Source organism: Amblyomma americanum, chromosome 5 (genome assembly GCF_052857255.1).
Source record: "Amblyomma americanum isolate KBUSLIRL-KWMA chromosome 5, ASM5285725v1, whole genome shotgun sequence".
Classification (NCBI taxonomy): domain Eukaryota; kingdom Metazoa; phylum Arthropoda; class Arachnida; order Ixodida; family Ixodidae; genus Amblyomma; species Amblyomma americanum.
The window spans coordinates 113063897-113089906 of NC_135501.1; the positions used below are offsets into that span (position 1 = coordinate 113063897).

The 26010-nt window shown below is 46.3% G+C and overlaps 1 long non-coding RNA gene across 1 annotated transcript; it reads right to left on the reverse strand.

Annotated features, from left to right (window-relative positions):
* Positions 1–1523: 1523 nt before the first annotated feature.
* LOC144134939 (uncharacterized) lies at positions 1524–26010 on the reverse strand. Its single transcript, XR_013315313.1, has 5 exons — positions 25883–26010; positions 9318–9460; positions 9161–9252; positions 7248–7337; positions 1524–1748 (listed from the first exon to the last, which is right to left on the reverse strand). It is a non-coding gene; the product is annotated as an uncharacterized LOC144134939 (long non-coding RNA).

The following is a 26010-nucleotide window of genomic DNA, read 5'->3' on the forward strand; positions in this document are numbered from 1 at the left end:
ACTGGTGTGACTTTTGCTTCGCCATTGATCACAATGGCTCACGAAGGACGTAGTCGCGCAACCAAGAACTATAAATAAAAGTCAATGCGTTTATCCTTACTTACGCATTAAACTCCAGAACATTTCTGCTCATTTTAATAATAGTAATACTATTATTAATAACTGGCTTTTGGGGAAAGGAAGTGGCGCAGCATCTGCCTCATATATTGTTGGACACATGAACCGCGCCTTAAGGGGAGGGATAAAGTAGGGAGTGATAGAAAAAAGGGGTGCCGTAGTGGAGGGCTCCGGAATAATTTCGACCACCTGGGGATCTTTAACGTGCACTGATATCTCACAGCACTGGGGCGCCTTAGCATTTTTGCCCCCATAAAAAAACAGCCGCGCGGTCGGGTTCGAACCCGGGAAATCCGGATCAGTAGCCGAGCGCCCTAACCACTGAGCCACCGCGCCGGGTGCTCATTTTCTACAAAGTACATTTTTGTCACGGTACCTGTTACGAGTTCTCTGACTGCCTTTCTTTTCAACCCCTAGAGTGACCAGTTTGGCTCCAGCTACTTAAGTGCAGAAGGTAATTCTACGTCGTCACACTCCAGCGTTGGCCGCATGATGCAACGTAATGAATGGCACTCTATTGAATTTCATCTAGCGCCGGTGTGACCAGTAGATCGAAAAGAGAAGACAAACTGATTTTGGAAATCGACTCTTGACACTGCTGCTTTTTGCAATTTGTTCTCAAGCAGGCGTCAAGTAGTTGCGTTATACTGCTGGTCACAGGTTTGTACCCATGTGAAAATCTTGCCAAATGTGCCAAAACGTTGTCCTTGGCTGCGTGATCTGCTCGAGCCTGTGTTAGAAAGAAAGGAGTCGCTGAAATTCGTCCCGAATTCGGAAGCTCTACGTATCGCTGGAAAGCGAACAGTCGGAGAAAAGAGCAACGTGTACGCAGTTGGTTTTAACTTTTGCAATTCTACACTTATAAATGTGAGAGCAGTAATTTTCGCACTTTCGAAGTCGAAAAAGACGACACATCCGGACCTTCAGTTTTGCTCCTCAGGGACCAACAAAACGTCAGAAAGATTTGTCGTCCTGTCATTGCGAGTGGTTTTCATGCAGATTGCGAAATTGTGTGTTGTTGTGACAGAACTTGCTCTCTTGCTACGGCAGAGGACTGAAAATTACTAAAAAATTTTTGTTGTTGTCAAAAAACTTTTTGTTGTCAGGTCTCAAAATGGTACACAAAATTTTGACGGAACAACAGAAAGTTTCTCTTTTGTTTTGCGATTAGGTTTCATTCGCTGTTGTGTGTTTTGGCATGCCGTTGCAGAACTCTGCGGAAAGAACCTTCTTAAGATCGACAGTATATCTAAGTAGAAGACGCAAAGCAGCAGTCCACTTATGTCTCCTGTCCAAGAAGTTCCTACTAATTTGTTTGAAGTCATGGGGTTGGCGGCTTTGACCAAGAGCTTAAAAAACAGCCGCACCTTCTTTCCTGCTAGAGTAAGAATATCATCGCTTCAGGATTTCTCTTTCATAATGTTTTATTGTTAGTTCTGTATTGGAGATCTATACACGGTCACTTGTTGTAAAAGCTTTTTGACAAACAGGTGCATACACACGTTTACTGTAATTTCGTTTTCCATATCTCTTTGCGTGGTCAGCAATTAATTGCAAAAAGAATTTTTTGCAGTGCAAATCAAGTTCTTCTTGAATAGATGATTGACTTACTCGAAGATCAACCCAGCCACCTAAATATAGAGAGAAAAAGAAATTAATCAAGATTTACTACTTAGTGTGCACCAGAAAACACGGAATAAAAAGATGCCGCCACTGCGCGCATGAACATAGCGAGGTAGGAGGTACCAGGGAAGAGCCCCTTTTGAAATAATTTTAAAGCGGCAGCTATTCATGCCTGAGCTCCCGAAATAGTGACATTTAGCGTGAGCGTGTGCACAGCAAGCAACACCAGAAGAAATCAAAGAACCACCCAAAACTGGAAGTTGACGCCACAAAATCTTATGGCTTGCGCGGGCCCGTCTTTCCAGGCAGGTTACGTCGACGTACCCGTCAGCGCACACGGACAACCTGGTCGAGTAGCCGCGGTGCGTTTTGCCCTTCATATGCAGAGTGGGAGCCGGTGAGAGCAGACGCTGTGGGTCTGCTATGGGACCGTCAAAACCCTGCCTTAAGACAGGGCACAAACTGGATAGGAAAGTGGCCAGGATGCCTACGCATGGTGTATCGTGCAGAAGGCAAGGGAAATAGGTGTCGGCGCCGAGACATAGCAGTGTGTACTTCCGAAGTGGCATGGCGGTGCATGACACTGCATTGCTTGCCTCTGAAGTTGAGGCAGTGAAGTTTATTTTTCAAAGCTCAGAGTGCATGCAGCACGAAAGGAGAGAGGCTCTTTAGAAACGAAAAATTTTGGTCAGTGTTAGGAAAAAACTGGAAGCGCCGCATGCAAGCCAAAACCGACGTTGCGAAGGCGCTTCAAAAGATACTTATAAAGCAAGGACAACTTGTCTTTTTACAGTTCCTCAAGCTGTGGATGTTTTTCTTTCAGCAACAATTTCCTGGCCTTGACAGAGCCAAGCGCCTCAACCCTGCTAGATGAATTTCCTACTGCGGACCTGACAGCATTACAGTTGTAGGCGAGTTGTTGCTGAATGTCAGAACAAATTGGCGTAACCACGTGAAACCGTTTGATGTTCTGTCTTAAAATCAAGTATTTAAGCAACAATATAATTTATAAGCCGTCCCCAAATGATGTTCACAATTCAGCACCTTAGATCTCTATGTATTGCCGTTCGACTTGCTTAACCCGCTTGCGAAATTCGAGTAATCGATTTATAGACGCGGTGCTCCGCGCACTATAATGGCACTTAAGAAGTGGTCATTTGGGCTTGTTGGTTCGTAACTATATTACTCCCTTGCTCCCTTCCGCATGTTGCATTGCTCGAAACCGCAACGGACCCTATCCGCAACTGCGGCAGTGCACAATTCCAAATTGCCTGTGGAGCAAATTCCAGCACGTTTTTGGAATTTACCTCTCCACTTGCTTGGTTAAATTTAGAGAAAAATTGCACGTGCAGAAAACCAGCATCTACATAAAATCCTGCCTGCTACCTTAGTGAGTGTTTTATGACTTGCTCGCTACGATAGGAGTTTAGCAACTAGCCTGTTTTGTCCATAGCTCTGCAAGATATTGCGTTATATGGAAGATTACTTTTTTATATTAGAGATATACCGATCTCAAAATGCCACAGAAGGAGCCTAGTGTATTCTTAACGATATTTCCTCACACCTATATGACCTCACAGTAGCAGTGGAACATGGCTTCTTATTGCTAAAAACCGCAAGCGACTGTACCGATAATTATGGAACTGTTCTATTCCAGGACAGCTGCGGAGCCATTTCAAGCCCCTTTTTTCAAAATTTCCACCTTCTACCTCACCACTTGCTTTGTTATTTTTGAAGGATATTTGCACATACACAAAACTGACATCTGCATGGATTCCCGCCTGACACCTGTAGGGTGGGAACCGCTTTTTGCTCACTAAGATAGGATTTTAGCAGCTAGCCTGTGCATTTCAGCAGTTTGTTAGACATTGCGATATGTCGAAATTTACTTTCTCATATTCAGAACCTCTCTATCTCAAATGGAAGATTACCTTTGATATTCGAGATATACCGAAACCAAAATGCCGCAGAATAGTGTACCCTCATAGAGCTTTCCTCACACCTAGATGACCTCACAGTAGCAGTGGAACCTTGCTTCCTTCCGAATGCTGTATCGCTCAAAACCGCAACCGAGTGTACCGGTAATTACGGAGCTGTTCTATTCCGAAACACTTGCGGTACCAGTTCAAGCACCTGTTTTCAAATCTTGCACCTTCTACCACCCTACTTGCATTGTTATGTTTCAATGTTATTTGATACTAATAATAATTGGTTTATGTGGAAAGGAAATGGCGCAGTATCTGTCGCATATATTGGTGGAGATCTGTACCGAGCCCTAAGAGAAGAGATAAATGAGAGATTGAAAGAATAAAGTAAGAAAGAGGTGCCTAGTAGAGGGCTCCGGAATAATTTCAACCACCTGGAGATCTTTAACGTGCACTGACATCGCACAGTACATGGGCGCCTTAACGTTTTGCCTCCATAAAGACGCAGCTGCCGCGGTCGGGTTCGAACCAGGGAACTGCGGATCAGTAGCCGAGCGCCCTAACCACTGAGCCACCGCGGCGGGAAGGATAATTGCTCATACAGAAAACTGACATCTGCATGATATCCCGCCTGGCCCCTGTAGGAAGGGATCTGTTTCTTGCTCACTACGATAGTAGTTTAGCAGCTAGCCCCTGCAGTTCAGCAATTTATAAGACATTGCGATATGTCGATTGTTACGTTCTTATACTCAGGGCCTAACCATCGCAAAATGCCTCTGAGGAAACATAACCCATCCTTACAGACATTTCCTCACACCTAGGTGACCACGCAATAGCAGTGAGACAGCCCAGGGACAAAACTTACATTGAGCACATGACTTTTTACACACTTTGAAGGTGAATGCATTTGTTTTCAGTTTATACATTTCCTTCATTCCTAATAGCCCACCTGTTCGTTAGCGTACAGTCGTAACTCTAGGTTTATTTTTATTTTCTAGAAGAAACGCGGTTTTCTGGCCTATGCGTTGCGTGTTCGCCTCGGAATCTGAAGGTACTTCCTAATTCCCCGCAGCTGCGGAAGAAATGGTTTTATTTGCTGGCGACGGAAACAGCGGCTTTGAGGACCACTTTCCGGGGACGCTGACAACGACCCTGGATGTGATCCAGTCTGATCCTTCAACTATTGATGAAGCTAGAGATTTCCATAAATAGCGGGAGCAAAAGTGTCTTCGAAGCTGCCTCGGCTTGGTCTCGTGTTTTCCGCGCTTTATTCCTGGCTTTGCGCAGCTTGCAAAACCTCCCCACTTGTCGTCGGCACAAGGACTTACAAATTTTGTGTTCACTCGAATGTGAATCATCCTTCAACAGCTGAAAATCTGCTTTACCTCATCACCACTTTTGCGCCACTTTGATCCTACTACTGCGTGTGATTCACATCACAACCAGTGGCCTCTGCCTGGTGGCTGTGCTCGTCCAAATGGACGGCAGTACCGAGCACGTTATTCTATATGTAAGCACTATATTAACGAAGTTAGAGAGCAACTATACCTTAAGTGAATTGGAATTTCTCACTTTTCTGTTCGCTGCGCAAAAGTTGCGAGCGTAACCTGATCAAGAGCACAATCGATCATCACCTCCCGCGCTGGCTCATGAGACTGCACTACACCCCTGGTCGTCTGGCGTGTTAGCAGGAATACGGCTTTCCTGTAACCTACAATCTGCTCGTCGCCACAGTGATGCAGATTGTTTGCCGTGCCATTTGTTGCCAACTGCACCTAGTGGGGAGACAGGGTCGGCAGGTGTTTAGTTTCACTCTCCACGACGCTCCCAAATGTATCAACCTTCCAGTAAGAAGAACCAAACAATCTCGCCTTGCTACTTTTCCTTCAGACAGAATAGGCGGCAGCACTTTCCCATGCCGCTCATTGTTCACAACGGTCTCCTGTACGAAGTTTACTTAGTTGACTGTGCCTCCTTGTTTTTAAGTGTTCCAGAAAACCTCCTCACGCCATTCTGTGATCCATGCGCGATGCTATAACATCCGATTACCTGCGGGTGTCCCGTATGCTGCACTGAATCCCTAAGTGTCTCCACTGGCCTAAAGTGTATAACACAACAAAACAATAGACCTCTAGCTGTGACCAATGTCAATGCCTTAACTCCTGCCCCACTCCTCCTGTAGGCCTTCTGCAGTGAGTCAAGCCACCCTTGTCGCCTATTGCGAAATACCGCGACAACCTGCTTGACCCCTATCTCATTTATTCACACGGACACCGCTCGGTTATCGCGTGCGTAAAATATTTGAAGATTTGGTAGAAACTACTGCACTCGTTTTAGCAAATGGAACTCGTGAGTAGGCTGTTATGCTGCACTCTTTTATTCTCCGTCTTGTTGCTCAGCGTGCTATTATTAGAGAGTATTATAACGGTTATAATTATAATGCATGCAATATATATTACAATAATTATAGTATTATAATTAGCGAGCATGGACGGCAATATAATGCTCAGGTTGTAGAAGAATCAGTTCAATCGAGCGGCACCGACTGCAACCACTGCGCACTGTACAACCGATAGATCAATGTCACTGAGCGCACAGACGGTACCTTCATCAACATGCTGCCAATATATGCCGCACCGCACCCTCGAAACAGGGACGTCATGCAGCCATACGTAAAATAGGCCTACAATGCCGGTATTCATGACCTCAGCTAGTATTCACTACTCTATCTGCTGTACGTGAGAATGCCCCGCACTTCCCCAGACACAATCCTCCCATTGTCGCCATATGACGACCTTTCATTTTCAAAGACAATATTTCGTGCTGAAGGTGCTCGTCGCTTGCACTTCGACGAGTGCCACATTGCTGACACACGCGCTCCATTGGATTCGGATTTGGTTCGGACGCAACTTCGGGGTTTGTACCACTTTTTGAACAGGTACTGTGACCTTCTCGTCGTCCTGAGCCAACTCAGTCACAAAACTCAAGTTACAGGTAATGTTACTAAGCACAATCGTCGCTCCCGCAAGACCCAGTGGCCTATCTGGCTCACCTCAAGACCGCCACCATCGGCAACTATGACTTGCTCGGGCACGAGGTTCGTCTTTCTCCCTGGTAATTGACACGCCCCACAGCCTACTCGATGAGGATTAAGAGGCTGCGGGCGTGCGAGGGATGTTGCCTTGAGTGCCTACTCCTCTGACCATGGCCTATAATATATCTAGTCTCTATGAAGAAATATTATTGAAAAATCTGCCCTGTCCTAATAGCATAGGAATACGTCATTTTCGAAAGATTCATTCAGGTTGGTGCACCCGTTAAAAGTTTATCCGCAAGCCTCGCCTTTGCACTTAAAGCCTTATTCTTTGGAGTAGTGCTTAGCCGAGTCCCGAAGCGCAGTGATTCATTTGTATTACAGTTTTAGACAGAGATGAAAACAGCTAAATATTGCTTTTGCATCAGAGACTGCTTTATTATTTCTTTTTAAATTATAAGAATAGCATTTTATCATTATAAAAACCTTGAGGTAAGTCTAGAGGATAAATACCCCTTGATAACCCTAAATGATGAAAAGATACTTACCTTGGACACCAGGATAAACATCAACCACAGCGCACGTTGCCGCACTGCTTAGGTAGACGACCGTCTCTTTTTGGCGTAACTTGTTTGTGTCTGCAAAAGAGTAAAGCGGTCTCTAAAAAAGAATGCGGCTGTGGAAAACGATAATATAATTTCGACAAGGAAGGTTGCTGGGCGAGTTTTCGATATTCCATAACTACAGCTCGACGAGCAGGTTATAGAAGAAAGGAACACGTAGAGGTACAACACTGCGGTCTTTTGTGTCCCTTCGTGCTTCTTATATGCCCCGTTCGTCGCGCTGCATCTGTACGATAATGTAATGGTTGCACAAATAGCCCTGAGCTGACATCAATGTTAGCTCATGTTCGTCATACTTCATGTATACCCGATTTGTGAGGATTACTTGGTGCCGGAGTCCTTGACAACGAGCTTTACGGCTGCATTGAAACCTGTGAGAGTTAATTTGTTCAGGAGCAACGAAGAAGCAAGCGCAAAATACGCCTTGCTTCCTTCACAATCAAAGGGCACAGATTTTGAGAATTAAGTTTTGTATTACAGCAAAATCACCTGTGAGAAGCACGCTTGCTAGTCTTCTAATTAGTTTCCTCCTGGCATGTAATGCCGATCTAGTCATTTCAACTGTAGTGAGGAAATAACAAATGAAATGTCTCTGCGCGGATGCATTTCTTTCTGCAAATTGCTTATTGATTCTAAAACTGTACGGTGTTTTACTAGACGAGCCTGAGGTATGGCGTCAGATACAGCTTTATGCCGACAGTCAAAGCGTAATATGTAACGCTGAAATCCTCAAATCGATATCATTTGTGCCGGTGAAATCTTTTACGACATTAGTGAAAGAATCAACTGCACTCTTGCGGAGCCGTGGCTTTCTACGCAGGCCTCAAGTTAGGCGGACGATCAATGCGACAGGATGCAATAGTTGAGCTTTGTGGCTTCGGCGTATTTATTCAATGCGACCTTGTTGCTGCGGTAGTTCAAATATTCCGCCGTCCCGTTCCACTCAGTGCACATCAGACGGCGCTGCATTGCGGCGTTTTCGTACTCTATGATTGGGAGCGGATAAAAGTTGAAGCAGACGACCACATCTCCAGTACAGCACGAGAACCTGGTAGTCTTCCACTCTGGACAGTAGGCTGCGGAAATCGCGTAGTGGTATAATGCTGCACCCAGCATTAGCTATGCTTTTCTATTTAGTGCGCATTTCTATTAACAGCATTAACTATGCTTTTCTGTTTATACTTCCTATATTAACTGCACATATTAAAGGAAAGTAGTATTTATAAGAAATTAGCTAGTACCTTGTTGCAAGCAAATGTTACCAAGAAATATTTATCAACGGCTTAGCGTAAGAACACGTTTCACGGAAAGGTAACTCCTGCGAAGACCTCAGAACATTTCGTTGAAAGTTGAGGCGAACTCCTTGAGTTAATCTTTGCGGCGGCTGGCGCCTTCTTAGCTTCAGAAAGATGACACTAAAAATGAAAGGCTAGCTGGACTTTACTGGTCTTGTCTGTAAACCTTTCACCTCTGTGTTACAAATAAACTAGCAGGGTTGTAGAAGAAAACATACCGCGTAAAAATATTTTGGTGCACCGGGTTATGGTCGATGAGTTTTCTCTGTGGCACTTGATGCTTAAAATATCAGACAACACATTTGGTGGTTAATAAAGCAGCGTTGTGATTAAGTTACTGAGCATGAATAAACATAATTAGTATTTAATTGTACACTCAGGTTCGAGCTAAAGAATGCGGAGCTGTTATTGTCCACGGGTCACGTGCACAACTGACGTTTTGGAACTCCTTAATTTATGTTTGATATGATCGAATTCCCTCCCTATAATTATAAAAAAGCTCTCAGCTTTGAGCAATGGAGAGAAAAGTGCTTAATATCATACCAATATTACGAATATAGAGTATATCCACTGGCCAATTGTTCAAGCGGTGTCTAAAAGTGGCACCAAACGTCACCCTGAAGTGGTCTTTAACCCTGCGGAAAGCAAGAAAAAAATTAAGCACTCGCATTCTTGTGTTTATTTTAGTAGGATATCTTACTTCCTGCTATTAATAGATGACCGTCTTTGAAGCTGGCAACCTGATCCTCCATTGCACTGGAACTGGTCGTGCTGGCATATCGGTGCTGAACCGCTCGGATTACTTGTTAAGACTGTCCATATTCTTTCACTTGTGTTGACGAACTGTAACAAAAATTCACATGCATAAATAAATGCTGCTGCCGTAGTTTCCCCCAGGATTTTCAGCAAGTTTCATAGATGCATCAAGGTTGCAACAATTTTTCTTTCAAAGGCAAGTTTCGCCAGTGCCGGACTTAGAAGCAGTGCTGAAAACGATCCTGCTGGAGTTCTCACCTGTCGAGCAGGCCCTTTGGCAGACTGCCGCGCGGTCTTATTGGCGAAAGACCGGTTGGTCCCGTACAACTCTTATTGATGCATTAAAGAGTCGAACAATTCCAGTTTCCACCGGTTTCAAGACCCCGTACGAAATTGGCGCCAGCTTCAAACGCTCTCTCACCATATGCTGGCCCTGTATGACGCCATATTTCCCTGTAGGTACTATGGCCCCGTCTGCGCCCTCTGCGGTCAACACGCTGATAGCATTAATTTAGTATGAGCTGAGCTCGGGAAACCAGAACTGCAGCTGAGTACTTTTGAGCAATGGGAGGCCGCGCTGCTAAGCTAAAACATGGTGTCCAGTTTTGGGCCAGCAGCGAGCAACAGAGGTCAACACGAAGCAATATCTTCTGATCACCTCGGGTACACCTTCAATTCTTTTATTTTGTGGGCAGTAATAAAATGTTTCCACGTCTTTCTCGCTAATTGGAAAGAATATTATCTGAAGTATTTTTTTGAGGACAACTATTAGATAATATCTGTCTAGCTTGTTTTACAGCAACGAAATTGTCAGGCCAAGTAATGTAAAGTTACTACTAATATTATTTCAAGCATTATGGGCTTAGTATTCTCATTTATATTATTGCTTGTGTGGCGGAAGTTATCTGCAAAACCTGGATTTTGCTGGAGGTAAATATATTCGCTCTATAAATTTCGATAACCATTTGGTATAAAGGCTAACCAGAAAGTGATTAACTAATAGACCACTTCGATTTTTAACTATAAAATATTACAATTCATATTTAACACCTAATTCCGGAGCAACTGGTACACCTGCGCTATTTGCGTGTATTTATTGTTACTGATTTTGTTCTTCTTATATTGAACTCTGAAAAATTATTCTGTAGTAAATATCCAAACCACTGTATCTTATAGCTGAAAATGTGTGTTGTTTTTTACTTTCCAACAATGCATTATAACCCAGGGTGCAAATCTGTGTCATTAGATATGCAGCTTTGCATCTATGTGGGGAAAAATCCGTTTTGTCCTTTTCGCTGGAGTACAGAAAAAAATGTATTGCAAAAAAGTATTTTGAGTCATCTGAGGTCACATACGGCACTAATGCTAATATAAATAAATGCCAGGATCCAAAACCTACAGATAAGTGTTGTTACCACAGCTGTGTGTCACTACTACGGTCAGTTTTGCCTTTATGTATTTTTAAACAGCTCTATTGAAGTACCAACGGACTGTTCGTCATCTTACTCTTAATACAAGAACACCAAGCTCATAAAATGGCTTGCTTCGCTCTCGGGTGGTAACATCTGGTCTTACATGGACCAAGAAGCCTAAAGCATGTGTTTGAGACTGCAAAAAAATTTTATCGAAGAAATTTCTAAAATCAACACAGAAACAAAAACTATTTACCTCACGAGACGAGGGAAAAGCACTGTGTAAAATTTGCTAGTGTTCAATGAAACGTATGACTCGATACTTTTAGATTACTGAAATGTTGTACGAAACGGTCCGCTCAAGAAAATTCCAACTTTTGCATTTCACATTATTTTTATGCCACAAACGGCTACCGCGGTAGGTGAATTGTTATGGTGCTCGGCTGCTGACAAGAAATACGCTACTTAGAACCCGTTGAATGGAAATTGGTGGAAGACCCGTGTGATGAACGATGCCAACGCACGCGGGCGTTGGCAGCCTACGGAGGGACCTAATGTGTGGGGTCGGCGGAGGAGCGCCGACATTTCGAAGTACAAAAAGTGACGAGAAGAGTGAGAAACGCGCGAAGACGTAAATCCAGATTTTGACAACAGGCAACTGAGTACCCACAAAACGCATTAAAAAACTTTTTGTAGAGGATATTTCTGAAGCGACATTTTTTTCACATCCGAGGCATTCCGCAACTCTGCTAGCAGCCCCTTTCAGAGCCTCGTCAAACCCTTATAAACCAAACCAATCCGGAATACTAGGCGAATGAAAGCTCTAAGAAAACAGGTGTGCCTGCTTGGGGATAAAATGGTTCCGAGAACTGAGGATAAATATTCAAGAGTATCGCGCCCTGGTAAAATAATAGAAAACCAAAGTGATGTTTTTCCAAACTCTACGCTGAACTCATAAAAAAAACTAGGAGCGGCGGAGCGGATGTGTTTTCCTCTGTTTAATTTGACCAGTGCTCATGTATTGCTATTAAAGATACCCTGGCGTTGTTTCCCTCGGTTGATTCCAGGGTAAGGCTGAGTTTATCTTCATTATAGAGCCACTTAATCGGAATGAAGTTACGAGGAAATTTAAGAAGCGTTCAATTTTCTCTATGTTTAATGCACCCCGATTGATTATACATTTCAAGGTCGAAATGATCTTCAGTTAGGCCACTTTAAATTTTTTTAAATGGACAGCATACATGAAGACATCGAAAGCGAAAAAGGGCTTCAAACAGTCCTTCAGTTTGATTTACCACGTCGTCTATTCATGAGACCGCGATGTTGGACGTGATATCGTCAGGGAAACAAAGCATAGTTTCGGCAAAGGAAACCTAGTGATAAATACTTTGTACACTATTTACCCCTGTGACGGTGTTCCATTACTGCTCACAATGGCCTGGAGGTAGTAACCATTGACGATCTGACACGCGTTTAGTATTATCTAGCTAACGGGTTTCTGCAGGACTCCCATCTGAGCACACGGCACATAAAAAAGACGTCAATTTTGAACAGTTGAATTGCTTTGGTTCTAGTAAGGAGGCATTCTACTCCCGGATGACACCCGGTGCCGAAAGCTGAGATCAATATTTGAAGACAGGAGAAAATGAGGCTTTGTATTGGAACCTCCAGTAATCAGTCTCATCAGTAAGAAGAAAAAGTTGAATACGACTTTGTAGGGAGGAACAGAAATATTTTTTTCGGTACAGTGAAGGGGCTTTAGAGATGCTTGGGAGCTGAGACGAAAAGTTCACAAGCATACATAAATTTCCCGAAAAAAACTTAGCGTACGTGAACAGCGTGTGTGACATTAAAGAGGTCGCCGACGACTTGGAGCAATACAGGCGCCCTCTCGCACCAGCGTGAAAATCCTTTTTTTGGTATAGTAAAGAGCGCACTGTGGGGATTAAGATGTGGAAGCATTCAATCGACGGTGACTTGGGTTCTGTAAAAATAAAGAGGTTGATGCCACAAGAATATGCATTGTCGTCAGTTTGCAATGGCGTACATTCGAACAAGACGCAGTTTCCATAGAATATATTCTATGCGCGTAAAGAAAGGTGGCAAGACTTTATGCCAGCTTGATGAATGAAGAATTAGCAGTAAATAAGAAAATATTTATCTGGCGTTGCGCCAGGATTGTCTGCATAGAAATAAGAAAATTTTGTACAATCCAAGAAATACAGCGCGCTATATTTAGCAAAGTTGTTCGACAATAAACCACATTCATTTATGATGTCAGGCTACTTCAGGATTGGCAATATAAAACAAGTAGCTGTCTGCAGCTTTTAAAAATTGCAAGTGTAGCTCACTCTTTCAAATTGCAATGAATCATGAAGGTATTGGCCAGCCAGTCCATAGAAGAGACATGTGCAAATGCGGAAAAAAACATGGGTATATCACCTAAGGTGTCCTGCATTTTCTTAAGAGAGGCCTTTTGAGTTAGAGTGCGCTTTTTTCAGGAAAGCATGGTCAAGAAATCACCACATCAGGATACAGCTAACATGGGCAAAATAACCTGCTTCTTACCTGATACTGAATAGGTAACTTTTGTCTATTACTGTGAGATTCCTGGTTTCGTGAGGCGCGTAGCCCACTGTAATCATTATCTATATCAATTTTTAGAATTCCGGAGACAGAGTAACCTGCTCCCCTCCCCCTCCCCCGGCTGAAGTCCTACAATTTCTGCCTGCATCGTGCCAAAATACATGTTTTCGAAAGAATTACGAAGTGCACCATGTCTCCTTACGTGGGGAAATGCGATAGCTGTGTGCGGTCTGCTACCTTCTCCATCTGCTGGGTCAACGCGGTACGTTGCAAGGGGAGGGAAGAGGGCGTTCAGTGGGTGCCGCATGATGGCGCTACGACTGCACGCCAAGCTCGGAGGAAATTTACGAGAAACAGATGAAACCTTGTACTAGCTTGATTGCGACATCTGTAATTAACATACACATTACTACTCACGTATGCCTCAGTACATATCTCGAAGACATGTTTTTAAGAACTGTGCGTTCACTAGACGCACCTTTATTCAGCTTCTCACGTCGAAGTGCGATGGAGGAGTGGCAGCATCCCCGTCTCGCATGCTGGTGGCCCCGGCTCGATTCCCACCTAGACCCTGCACCACAACACCTATTTTTTTCTTACAAACCCACCTTTACTTCCCTTACAGCGCTGCTGATGTGTCCGCCGAGGAGTGAGACAGTTGCTGTGCCTTTCGTTTCGTCAAAACCAGTATTTTCCCGCAGGAGCGGAAGAATATGTTGTTATGTGATTTGCACGCACGGGGGGTTTATTTAGAGAGGGATCAATCGAAGCAGGACCTCGACGAAGCCTACGAGTGTCCTTCTGCCCTTACTCCCCTTTTACCTCTACAGATCTGTCCAACCGTTGAACTTCTTGTTCTTCCGTCTACGAAGGCACGTAACATTTCCCTCCGCGCAGAAGCCCGTCGGGCGAGTTAAATGGAACCTCTGGGATGAAATCGCTTAGGCGGGCTACATGCACTAATTCAAACTGGCTTGACCAGCTGACAACTTGCAATCGGGCTTGCTATAACGTAATTCAGGCCTCTTATGCACTCTAACACAACAAACAGTCCACTGTAGTGTGACAGCAGTTTCTGACAAAGACCAAGCTTGCGTAGAGGTCTCCACAACGACACAATGTCACCAAAAACACAAGATGCTTGTTCGCGTCTGGCGTCCTAGCGGTTCTTGGAGCGCTCTTGGGGAGATGGAATTCAAACACGGGCAAGCCGGCGAGCTTCTTCAGCTCTGCCGAGTGTGGTAGCAAGAGAAGGTTCATCATAGATGAAAAATGGCAGTGTGTTGTCGAGGCCACAGCGAGGCAAGCGAGCATAGAGCAGGTAGAAGCGGCTGTAGTCATTTTTCTCATGTCGTGCTGTGTTGTATACATGAGTAAGGAATGAGAGGACGCCATCCCAATCCTTATCATCAGCAGCAACGTACATAGCCAGTATGATGATGAACATCCGATTAGTGGGCTCTACCACACCATTCGTTTGGGGTTGATATGGCGTCGAGTGTTGCAAAAACTGCAGGAACTGATGTGGAGAAGCTCTTCGACATCGTCCGCTGTGAACTGGCGTCCACAGCCACTAATGAGAACCGCAGAAGGGTCGTGGCTAAGAATGACAAATCGAAGTAGCAAATGAGATCTTTCACACGTAGTAGCAGCTGGTATAGTGGCTGTCTGACAATAACGGGCTAAACAATCACACACACACACACACATGCACACACAAGAATTCATCGGTTTCTTTTGGAGGACCTTGGGAAAGGTCCGGAAGGTCAAGGACAACTTGCACAAACAGGGCTGTAGGAGGTGCGACTGGCCGCAATTTTCCCGGTGGACTTGAGGTCGGTAGCCTAAAGCAGTGGCATTGCACACAGCTGGATACATAGTGCTGGATAGTTGAACGCATCTTAACAAGTAAAATTGTTGTTGTGTGTGGTGGAGTGTTCGGGCCACTCCCAAGTGCCCAGATGCGGCATAGTCGTGCATCGTTTAAAGAACTGTGATGCGTGGGCTTTCTGGCACGACAAGAATGGTGCGGGCTTCCCGATAAGCGAAAATTTTCTTATAAAGCAATCCCTCGCGAATACAAAAAGTATTCTTTACAGACTCTGTGGTGGCATCAAACAATGAGGTTTGTTTGGTCTTTGCGATGCTCATTTCGGAAAGCTCGAAGATGGAAGGCTTGTGGGAGTGAAGCCAAATATTCATCGAAGTTGTCTGCGTCGTCATCAGTCGTTTGAAGCGGCAAACGCGAATAACAATCAGCATCTGATTATTTGCGGCTGCTTTTATGCACCACAGTAAAATTAATTTCTTTAGGCGCAAGGCCCATCGAGCGAGCCGTACACAGAGGTCACGATGTCTCACGAGTAAACAAATCGAGCGGTGGTCGGTCACGACGGAGAGAGCATTCCCGTACAGATAGGAGCGGATGCACTGTACAGCGAAAACAACACCGAGACATTCTTGCTCAGTAACCGTGTAATTACGCAACGAGCGGCTGGCGTATGCTACCACATGCTGACCGCTGCCATGGCGCTGTACAAGTACAGCGCCGATACCGATACCACTTGCATCAGTGTGCGCTTCAATTGGTGCTGATGGGTAGAAGAGGATTAGGATGGGTCCGGAGGTAGGAAGACATTTCGAATGACAGAAAGATGCATCACACTCGCTGGTCCAATTGATAGGTGCATCTTTATGCAGCAGACACGTGAGTGGGTAAGCGATGTCCGAGAACCTTAGTACTAAGCGATGAAAGTACGATTAGGGCCCTAAAAAAGCTCTGCAGCTGTTTTACCGTTTGGGGCACCGTAAAACTTTTGACTCCTTCAGTTTTCTCGCGATCTGGTCGAACACCTTCTGTATCAACTAAGTGACCTAGAAAAGCTGTTTCACGGTTCCCGAAATGACATTTATTTGAATTCAAGACAAGACCAGCTCATTCCATGCAATCAAGCACGATATCCAGACGGCTGTAGTGCTCACTAAATGTTTTGCCAAAAATTACAATATCGTCCGAATAACATAAAGAAATTTACAACTTTAGTCTTTGCAGGTTTGTAACCATGAACCGCTGGAATGTTGCAGCGCATTACATAATCCAATAAGCAAAACGTTGAATTCATAAAGGACGTGTAGTGTTATAAATGCCGTTTTTTCTTTATCTGCAGAATGCATGTCGATTTGCCACTAGCTTGATATGATTTCAATAGAAGAAAACTATGAAGCTGAGTGCATAAATTCAATTGTGCATCAATATGTAAGAGCGTGTACACGTCTTCGCGACTGTATTTAAGCGATGGTAGTCAACACAAAACCTCCATGTGGCATCTTTTTTCCTAAGAAGGATAGCTGGAGCTGCCCAGGAGTAGAAGGTTCCCGAATAATGCCGCGTTTTAGCATGTCTCGAACTTGGGCAACTATCAACTTACGTTCAGTTTCTGGTACTCGATAGGGCTTCTGGAGTATCGCAGGTGCGGACCCGGTGTTGATCATGTGGCGAATACGACTGGTAGCAGCGGTGTTGAGTCATCCTTGGTGAAGCCGAACATGATCACGTGCTTCACTTGTAGTTCCACTAGAATGCGACTCTCGGTTGTAGAAAGAGACTTATTAATCATAGCCTTAACTTGTGTCTCCATATCTCGTTGCACGGGCTGCTCAATGACAGCGCTGATTAGCGCCGCGACGGAACCTGACACGCCTTCCTCCAAACAGGCGAGTTTCGGGCCTCGAGGCAACACAGCTGGCTCTTCAGATTGATAGACTGTCCACAGCTCGGTGCAGCTTCTGTTCACGGGAGCGATGCTATGATGCACGAGGACGATCTTAGAGCCGGCGAGTGTCGTTGGTTATACTACAGCTTAAAAAGATTTGCACTAATTGTGAATAGAGAAAACCCGCACGAATGCGGCAGATAAAGCTGATACAATAGTGTCTTCTTCTCCCGCAATTGCTCCAAAAATCAGTTGTCGAGTCATCAACAAGAGCCGAAAGTAGTGAGGAATTCAAAGCAATCTCTCCCGTACGACAGTCCAAACTTGCACCACCCTCTTGCAGAAAATCAATCCCAAGAATCACATCATTCGTTGATGGAGGTAGCACTGCGAATTCTGTTCGATGTGTTAGGCCGTGAATTACAACAACCAAAGCACACACACCAGGTGGGAACGAACGTTCGCCACCGACACCACGAAATAACGCTGCATGGTCGCCCCTAAACATTACGTTCCTGCATAAATGGTTCTTGAACGTCAAACTCATAACGGATACTGTAGCGCCAGTGTCTACAAGAGCTGTTGTTTTCACACCATCAATGAATACTTCCAATTTGTTCTTCAACGTAAGCACGGGTAGAGGTATGGACGTGATCGTCTTGCCGGCGGCCTCACCTCCATCGGCCGTGCCTCCTAGCTTCCCGGAGGCGGAGGGCAAGGACGACGTAGAGGAGAAGGTGACGGCCGTTGGCGCTGAGGTGGCGGCATCACACTGTGATCAGATGCAGGTGATGAACTGCGCAATTGTGTAGAATGGTACCTGTCCCAAGTGGACGTAGTCGGAGGTCGCTGCTGTTAGGTGTTCAGTTGCCCGCGAATATTCGCCGCGGTGTCACAGCGGTAGTGCAGGCAGCCAGATGCAGTGGCTAGGCCGTCTGCGTGGCTTGACTTAGCTGCGCGGCGGGGCCCGCGTGAGGATCGCGGCGGCTGGTGGGGTCTCGTGCTCGTGCCGCCATTCGCTGGGCTGGAATACAGCTGTCCGGTTGGTGTCTCAACGCTCTCGTTTTCCCCAACCCAACATGGTGTCAGAAGTAACGGAATTCCCACAGTAAGCCCCGCCGGGGCTGCTGCTTCTGCTTCTGCTTCACGGCTACTGCTTCAAGGCCTTCTGCTTCACGGCTACTGCTGACGGGCCGAAATGAAGGAAGCGGTTCGAGCGTTTCTACACGGCTTCCGATCTCTGCGACAAATGAGGGTCACATCAGGTCAACACGCTCCTTTACTTGATGGGCGACCAGACCGAGGATGCCTTCGCGACCTTCAAACTCTCCAGTGAGAACGCTCAGAACTGGGAACTCGCCCTAAAGCAGTTCGACAACTACTTCATACCGCGGCGCAACGCCATTTTTGAACGGGCATGCTTCAACACGAAGGTATAAAACGATGGCGAATCCGTGGAAGACCTCGTAACTGCGCTTCACACGCTTTCCAACCATTGTGAGTACGGCACCCTCCGAGAGGAACTGATTCGAGACAGACTGGTCGTCGGCATTCAAGGTCAAAAATTGTCAGCGAGACTGCAACTAGACGCTGATCTTATTCTTTTGAAGGCGCTTCAGAGTATCAGGCAGTTTTAAAGCGTTCGTCAGGAGCAAGCGGAGCATCACCCCGAAACGCTGACCATCAACAAAGTTGCATCAGACAAACAGCAATTCAGGCACCCCACGAACGCTGCTCGCGTCAACGACGGCCGACAGCACTTTGAATCAAGCCCACATCCGCGTCCAGCTGACAGCGTTCCGTCATCGTGTCGTTGGTGTGGGAAAGAACGACACCCGCGTTAGCTGTGCCTAGCGCGGACGCAGGTATGCAGGGGCTGCCACAAAAAGGGCCACTACGCGTCTGCCTGCATGTCACGCCGGGTTGACATCGTTGAAGCATAAGAATCCGACAGCCAAGGTGGATTTCTCGGACCTCTCTCGTCCTTCAATGCGTCGACATGGGAGACAACCATCCTCGTGCACGGCCAACCTGCCAAATTCAAGATCGACACAGGTGCTGACTAATCTGTCCTCCCACCTACGACTTTCAGCATGCTCCGACATCAGCCTTCGTTGTCTGTAGCTAATCGGCAGCTCTACGGTCGTGATGGGAGACCTCTCGCAGCCAAGGGCGCAGCGCGTCTTCAACTCGCCTACCGTGGATGTGAAACGCTCCAAGACATCTCCGTGCTGGAAGATGTCCAGACCCCTTTACTCGGCAAGCCCGCCATCCGAGGTTTGCAAGTGCTAACCTTCGTCAGCGCCGTCGCCTAGAAGGTGAGCCCAAGTGACAAATTTTCTCCGTTGTTTCAAGGCCTAGGCAAGCTACTACGAGAACACCACATTCGCCTGCGCGAAGATGCTGAACCATTAGCTTTGAGCACCGTCTCGCCGCATACTAATGCCGCTCTATACGAAAACAAGGCTTGGACTGCAGAAAATGGAGAATATTGGCGCGATTTCACCTGTTGATGAGGCGACTGAATGGTGTGCACCAATAGTGGTAGCAGAAAAATCAAACGCTGATGTTAAAATTTGCGTCGACTTCATCTGCGACTTCATCTACGACTTCATCTTCATTCCCTTTGTTGAGCATACACTCGGGCTGCTCCATGGAGCCAAGACGTTTTCGTAGCTGGATGCCAATTCAGGGTTCTGGCAGATACCACTTAGTGAAGTTAGCAAGAAGCTCTACTTTCATCAAGCCATTCGGGAGGTTTTCCTTCAACAGTCTTCCATTTGGCATCGCGTCCGTTACCGAGTACTTCCAGGCGCAGATGTCAGCAAAGTTGTGTGTCATATGGACGACATCCTTATCTGGGGCTCAGACGAAACAGAGAGCAACGAGACACTCCGCACCGCTCTTCAACGACTAAGGCAAGTGTCACGCTAAACGAGAACAAGTGCCTGTTTAACATCGACCAGCTTACGTTCGTGGGTCACAAGCTTGACCAGCAAGGAATCATACCGGACGACAAAAAGGTTGAGACCATCTTAAAATGAACAGCCCCACCAACAGAAGCGAGCTGCAAAGGATGCTTGGGATGGCAACATATCTTGCTCGCTTTGTCCCCAACATCCATGACATGCTCCAACCGCTCACTTGCTTTCTGTCAAAACTTCAATTAGTTTGGCACATTCCTCAACAGGAAGCGTTCGGCAAGTGCAAGCGAGTACTTTCGTCGCGCCCAGCGCTAAGGGTGTACGACCCTGCAAAGGGTACAGTAGTCAGTGCAGACGCTTCTTCGTATGGACTGGGGGCGGCGATTCGACAGAAACACGCCAGTGGCAGGTTTTCGGTCATCGCTTATGCCTCCCGGCTTCTATCTGACACAGAGAAACGCTATGTGCAAACAGAGAAGAAGGCTCTTGCCTCGGTTTGGGCTTGCGGAAAGTTCAGCGACAATCTCGTCGGCAAGTTCTCACTCGAGACGGACCACAAGCCGCTGGTACCAATCTTTATGTCAGTATGGATGACCTTATACCTCTACTACCGAGTCTCAAAATGCGGATGATGCGGTACCAGTACGAGGTGGCGTACGTCCCTGGGAAAGACCTCCTCGCCGCTGGCATGCTTTCCAGAGCGCTGCTTCAACAGACCGGTGACACCGAGCTAGAGGGCGACGTCGAAGATTTTGTCCGCTGTGCGAGGACAACTCTTTCCATCAAGCATCACTGCCTTGAGTGGCTGATAGAGTCCCATAAATCAGATCGCGTGTGCTTGTATGTCTGAGAATCTTAAAAAAACTGGCCTTCCAGACGGGATTTTCACCTTGATGTCAGGCCTTTCTACGAGCATCGTGGCCAACTCACTGTGGAGGACGATCTGCTAATCTACGCAGCCCGGGTGGTTGTCCCACTCACGTGTAAGAACGCAATTATGCGTCTTCTGAGCGAAGACCACTTCGGCATTACGAAGACGCCAGGTCGCACCAAGGACACCGTTTGGTTGCCTACAGTAATAAAAGACATCGCAACCACAATAAAACATTGTCTAGAATGTGTCAAGACGTCCAGCAACCGAAAAATGTCCCTTCGAACCACCGAGTGTCCTTAGAGAACATGGGAGAGAGTTGCAATGGACCCGGTTTTCTTCAACAGCCACTGGTGGTTAATCGTGCCTGATTATTACTCCAGATATCCGGAACTGATTCTTCTAGAGAAGATGTCATCTGATACAGTGATCAATCACTGCAAATCAATTTCCGCCTGGCACGGCATTCCAGAGGTGGTAGTCTCCGATAATGGTTCCCAGTTCTCGTCCTCCGACTTCGCTAAGTTTGCTGAAGAATACTGGTTCAAACACGTCACATCAAGTCCACAATACCCTCAGAGCAACGGACTCGCTGAGGCTGCGGTAAAAATCTTCGAAACTTCAATGCTGAATACCCATGACCCGTACCTGATCCTCTTGTCCTACAGGTCAACTCCATTGAAAAATGAATACTGCCCTTCTGAACTTTTGATAGGGAGGCGGTTGCGGGCAAAGATTCCTCTGGCTCCCGGAAGGCTTGCTCCCCGTTTGCTAGACGCCACTAAATTTTGAAACCCAATACCGCGAACAGCAGCGAAGAGATTACGATAGACGATATGGCGTACGGGAACTTCCAACCCTTCTGGAAAAAGATGAAGTCTGGGTTACAGACTTAAAGTGAAAAGGGAACGTGGCGGCGCCGGCAAGCAAGCCTAGGTCATACATAGTTGACACTGGGAACGGCAATATACTGCGAAATCTAACCGATCTTTTCCCTTTTCTCAAGACTGCGAAAGAAGAGAACGACCACCAACACATCGTATAGAACGAATCTCTCCCTGTGATTTCAGTTTCTCAAGAAGATCTCCGAACAACCTGCGCCGACGCCTCCTACGAGGAATCTCCCTCTGGGACTTGAGTTTCTCAAGTAGATTCACAAACAACCTCCGCTGACGCCTACCACCGGCAAACCAAGTGTGGACTTTGCGTCATTCGTCCCAAGAGGTTGCTTTTCTGTCAGGGAAGATGTAGCAGTAGCCACATCCAGTGGCTAGGTCGTCTGCGTGGCTTGGCTTGGCTGCCTTGCGGGGCACCTGCGTATGGCTCGCGGACGCTGGCGGGCGTCTCATGCTCGTGCCGACATTCGCTGGGCTGGAATAAAGCTGTCCGGTTAGCGTTTCAACGCTCTCGTTTTCCTCAACAGGTAGCGCAAAGTTTGTGAGCGCCAGCGATCGCCATAAGAGTACTGGCGAAAAACGTCGTGACGTTGGTTGCAGCCAGGCTCGCGCTGCTGACGAACCAAGTCTTCAGGGTAGGCAGGGCCCCTTCCCGTCAGCTGGTGGGCATAACGTTGGGCATAGTTGCTCCGATCGTCCATATATGCAAAGCACCGCTAGGTTGGGGCACGGAGTGGACCGGGCGGCGACGTCTCCCTGCGGTGCACAACTGTGCCGCAGATATTCTGCACGGCCGAAGCTGTCTCTGGATCTGCACAATTTTTCGCAGACAATCTTCGCATCATATCAGCCATAGAATCTGGAGGACCGGTTTCAACACTGGCTACAGAGTTGACATTGGCCAGTGTTCCGAATTTAAGAGTGATAATACGCAGCATGAGAGGTTTAAATGTTGCAGAATGTTTTATAACGCTGGCGGTTGTGCTCACGCTCTCTTTGCTATTGAGGAAATTAAAAACGTCTTCCTCAATACCTTTTTGGAGGTGTCCGACTTCGTCTTCTTCAAGCTACTGGAATTGACGAGCTTGCACAGCTTTAAATAGCTTCGATGTATGCAGTGCAAATTTATCCGGGTACCTGCGCCCAGTGAAGCATTGTCTCTTCCACACCCTTCTTGGCTGATTCATCCCCCAAAATTTTCTTCATCTCGCTTGTAAAGGTAGCTCATGTAGTTAGTGAATCGTCATGATTGTCAAACCAGTCGAAGGCAATGCCGGCAAGGACGCACACCACGTTAGCCAGTTTAGTAGCAGTGTTCCGCGATTATAGTTGCTCACTCTTTCGTAGTGCTTCAGCCATTCGTCAACATCCTCTCCAGCATTCCCAAAGAATGTCCAGATCTCTCGATATTGTGGCCAGTTGTTGGATGGTACTGGTTTCTCGGTATTGTCGTCTCCAGTCTTGTCCGATGTCATTGGTTGTAAGCCTACGAGTCTACAGCTGCTTCGATAGATGAAATGATCCGTGGTCGATACTCGGCACCTCTCACCACAACTGTTACATGATTAGCACGCGCGGGGGTTTATTTACAGAGGTATCGACCGAGTCAGGACCGCCGCGAAGCCTATGAGCGTCCTTTGCCCTCCCTTTTCTTTACATCTTCCGATCCTTCCAACCGTTGCTTGACCTCATGGTGCTGGTAGTGTTCCTTTTGTGCCTACGTGCTCCCGTCGCCGTGTCTTAGTGCGTAAGGCTCTAGGCTTCTCAGCGCTTGGATGCGGGCTCAGTCCTGCTTGCGGCAGCCTCATTTAATGGAGGAAACACTGAAGACGCCCGTGTGTATATTGCAACATGAGTGCATGTTCGCGAGCCTCGTGTGGTCAAAATTCATACGAAACCCTCCACGTCACCGATTTTTATTTTTAAATTTCCTACTTGTGCTCACTTCACTGTTGAGATCTCCATCCTGAATAATGGTCGCTATTTGCCTTTCCTTTCTTCAATACGTAGTTTCATTTCTATTGTCTCGTTCGTTCTTCATGGATTCCCTCCTAACGGCCTCCTCTGATGCACCTTTCTTCGTGACCTGTCAAGGTGCATTGCGCGCCTGCCTACTTGTGTCCAAGGGGTTCTTAATTTAGTACTGCCTGGCACTCAGAGTCCCCTTTTCCCTGCCTCCTGGCGATGCCATCAACTCAGCCCTCTTTAACTGCCAGAGGCGTCTTTTCCTGTGCCTCCATTATCACAAGGTTACAGAAAAAATGTTTTGAACGCGGATGCTGTCGTGATCTGCAAGCCGCTTCCACAGATGTAGCAAAGCACATAAGATGGATTACACCAGGGTACTGGTGGACCGGGTTCCGTGGTGTTTATCACCCGCTTTGGCATGTCTTTATGAATTTTCGTCGTTCTTAGGTTGGCCAGATGAGTTGCAGTGCGCTCGGTACTGCGGCGCCTAGGGTGATCGGGCAGCCAGCTGTTCAAAATTTTGTTGGAATGCTGCCTGCCACAACAGGACTCAGGGCGTGTTGAGCGGGACCGTGACTTCTTAACTAAGAGGCGTCGGTGGCCTCTTTTACTTCTTTTCATGCGCCCATCGATGACGGAGGCACGAATGCATACCATACTTCTTCGTGAATTACATTGATATGTGTGAGTGCTTTAAGCTGCTGAGAAAATGGTGGCATCCGAAATAACTCCTCTTTCAGTATCACTGAGGACCTTTTGCAGAATTGTTTTATTGCTAGCAGATATTTTCTGAAGATGGATTGCGAATTCTTGTGCAAATGTTCGTATTGCAGGGTTCGTGATTCTAGAGTCTGCTGCAACTACTCTTACTCCAGTCACTGCGTTTCGAGGATTGGCTGCCAGACCGAATAAAAACAGCTCTTTCAAACTGCGTACAAATAATTGCCTTTTCTTCCGTCTATACGGGTGCCTACTAAGAAACAGTCGCTTGCTTCCTACGTCTTACATATTAACGGTCTTCATTGGTTCTTGAATGTCTCTCTGGAGCTGTAGGCCGGCTCTGTTTTCACGCACGTATCGAATGACACGAAGCACATTAGCTTCATATACTACCGTTTCCTTCTTGTGGATTACTATAAAAAACCCCAACTCGTGCTTGAGCTCTGGAAATAGGTGGCTACCTTAAAGTTCCCCAAAACACGCCCTCAGGGGTCGAACAAAAATGGTGCCTTCCCGTCTGCCAAGTCTACTGGGTGCTTGAGAGGCTGGATCAGCACTTGTCCCAATTACCAGAGGTGGAGATCGCAGTCCCGAAAACAAGAAGAAAGCAGAAAAAAATGAGCTAGCTGCGACAGCAGCCGAAGCCACTTTGGACGATTGCCCTCAAGAAGAGAATACCTGCAAGCTGAATGTAAATGTAGCCTAACTCGCAGTGTGGCACTCACGGAATCAGCAGCAATTTCTAACACGGTATCTCAAATGTACTTTAAGGACATTTAGCACGCTAGTGACCACTGAACAAGAAAAGTTATACAGAAACAGTATTATTGGTGTACGGTAACTTACGCATTGTAGACTAAAGCGCCTCTGATATCTTAGCTAGATCGGATTTTCTGCATTGTGGCTTGGGTTAGGGTATGCCAGTTTTTTGTTATCAAGATCATTTTCACTTGCTTGAAGCGATATTTGTAAAAAACTTTCATGACGATAACATAAGTGATAATGCAGAAATGAACCCAAGCTGTCCTGAGATAATGGTTACCCATAAAAAGTTTGCGTCGTATGGGTTGCCCGTGGGTGGCGCTTTTTCCAACTGGCAAAGTGGTTTAATTTACTGGCTATTTTTCGGCCTTGTTTGAGTTGGTATAAATCTAGGTTAAAAAAACGAAGCAGTCAAGACTTTCTAGCTTTCTTGATAGAGTACCGAAGCAGCATTCGAAGGCAGACGCTGCACCATCGAAGTCATTCGAAGCGTAACATGCACATACAAGCAAAAATGCACAAAAGACGCACTGGCAGGCTAAAAAAAACAGAAAAGCAGAGCGTTCCATCTATTGCGGCCGTATTCATTTAATGTGTGCAATTTTGTGCAGAAATAAAAATATTTTTCGCAGCACAGGGTATGGAAAGTATCCGTACTTTTTTGGCGTCGGCATCAGGATGTCCGTAGAACAAGTCATCGCTTGAAAACGCGTTCACGTGTAATATAAAGCCAGTGGAGAGAAACAGTACACATGACCACAACTGATACATGAGGGCAGGTTTTT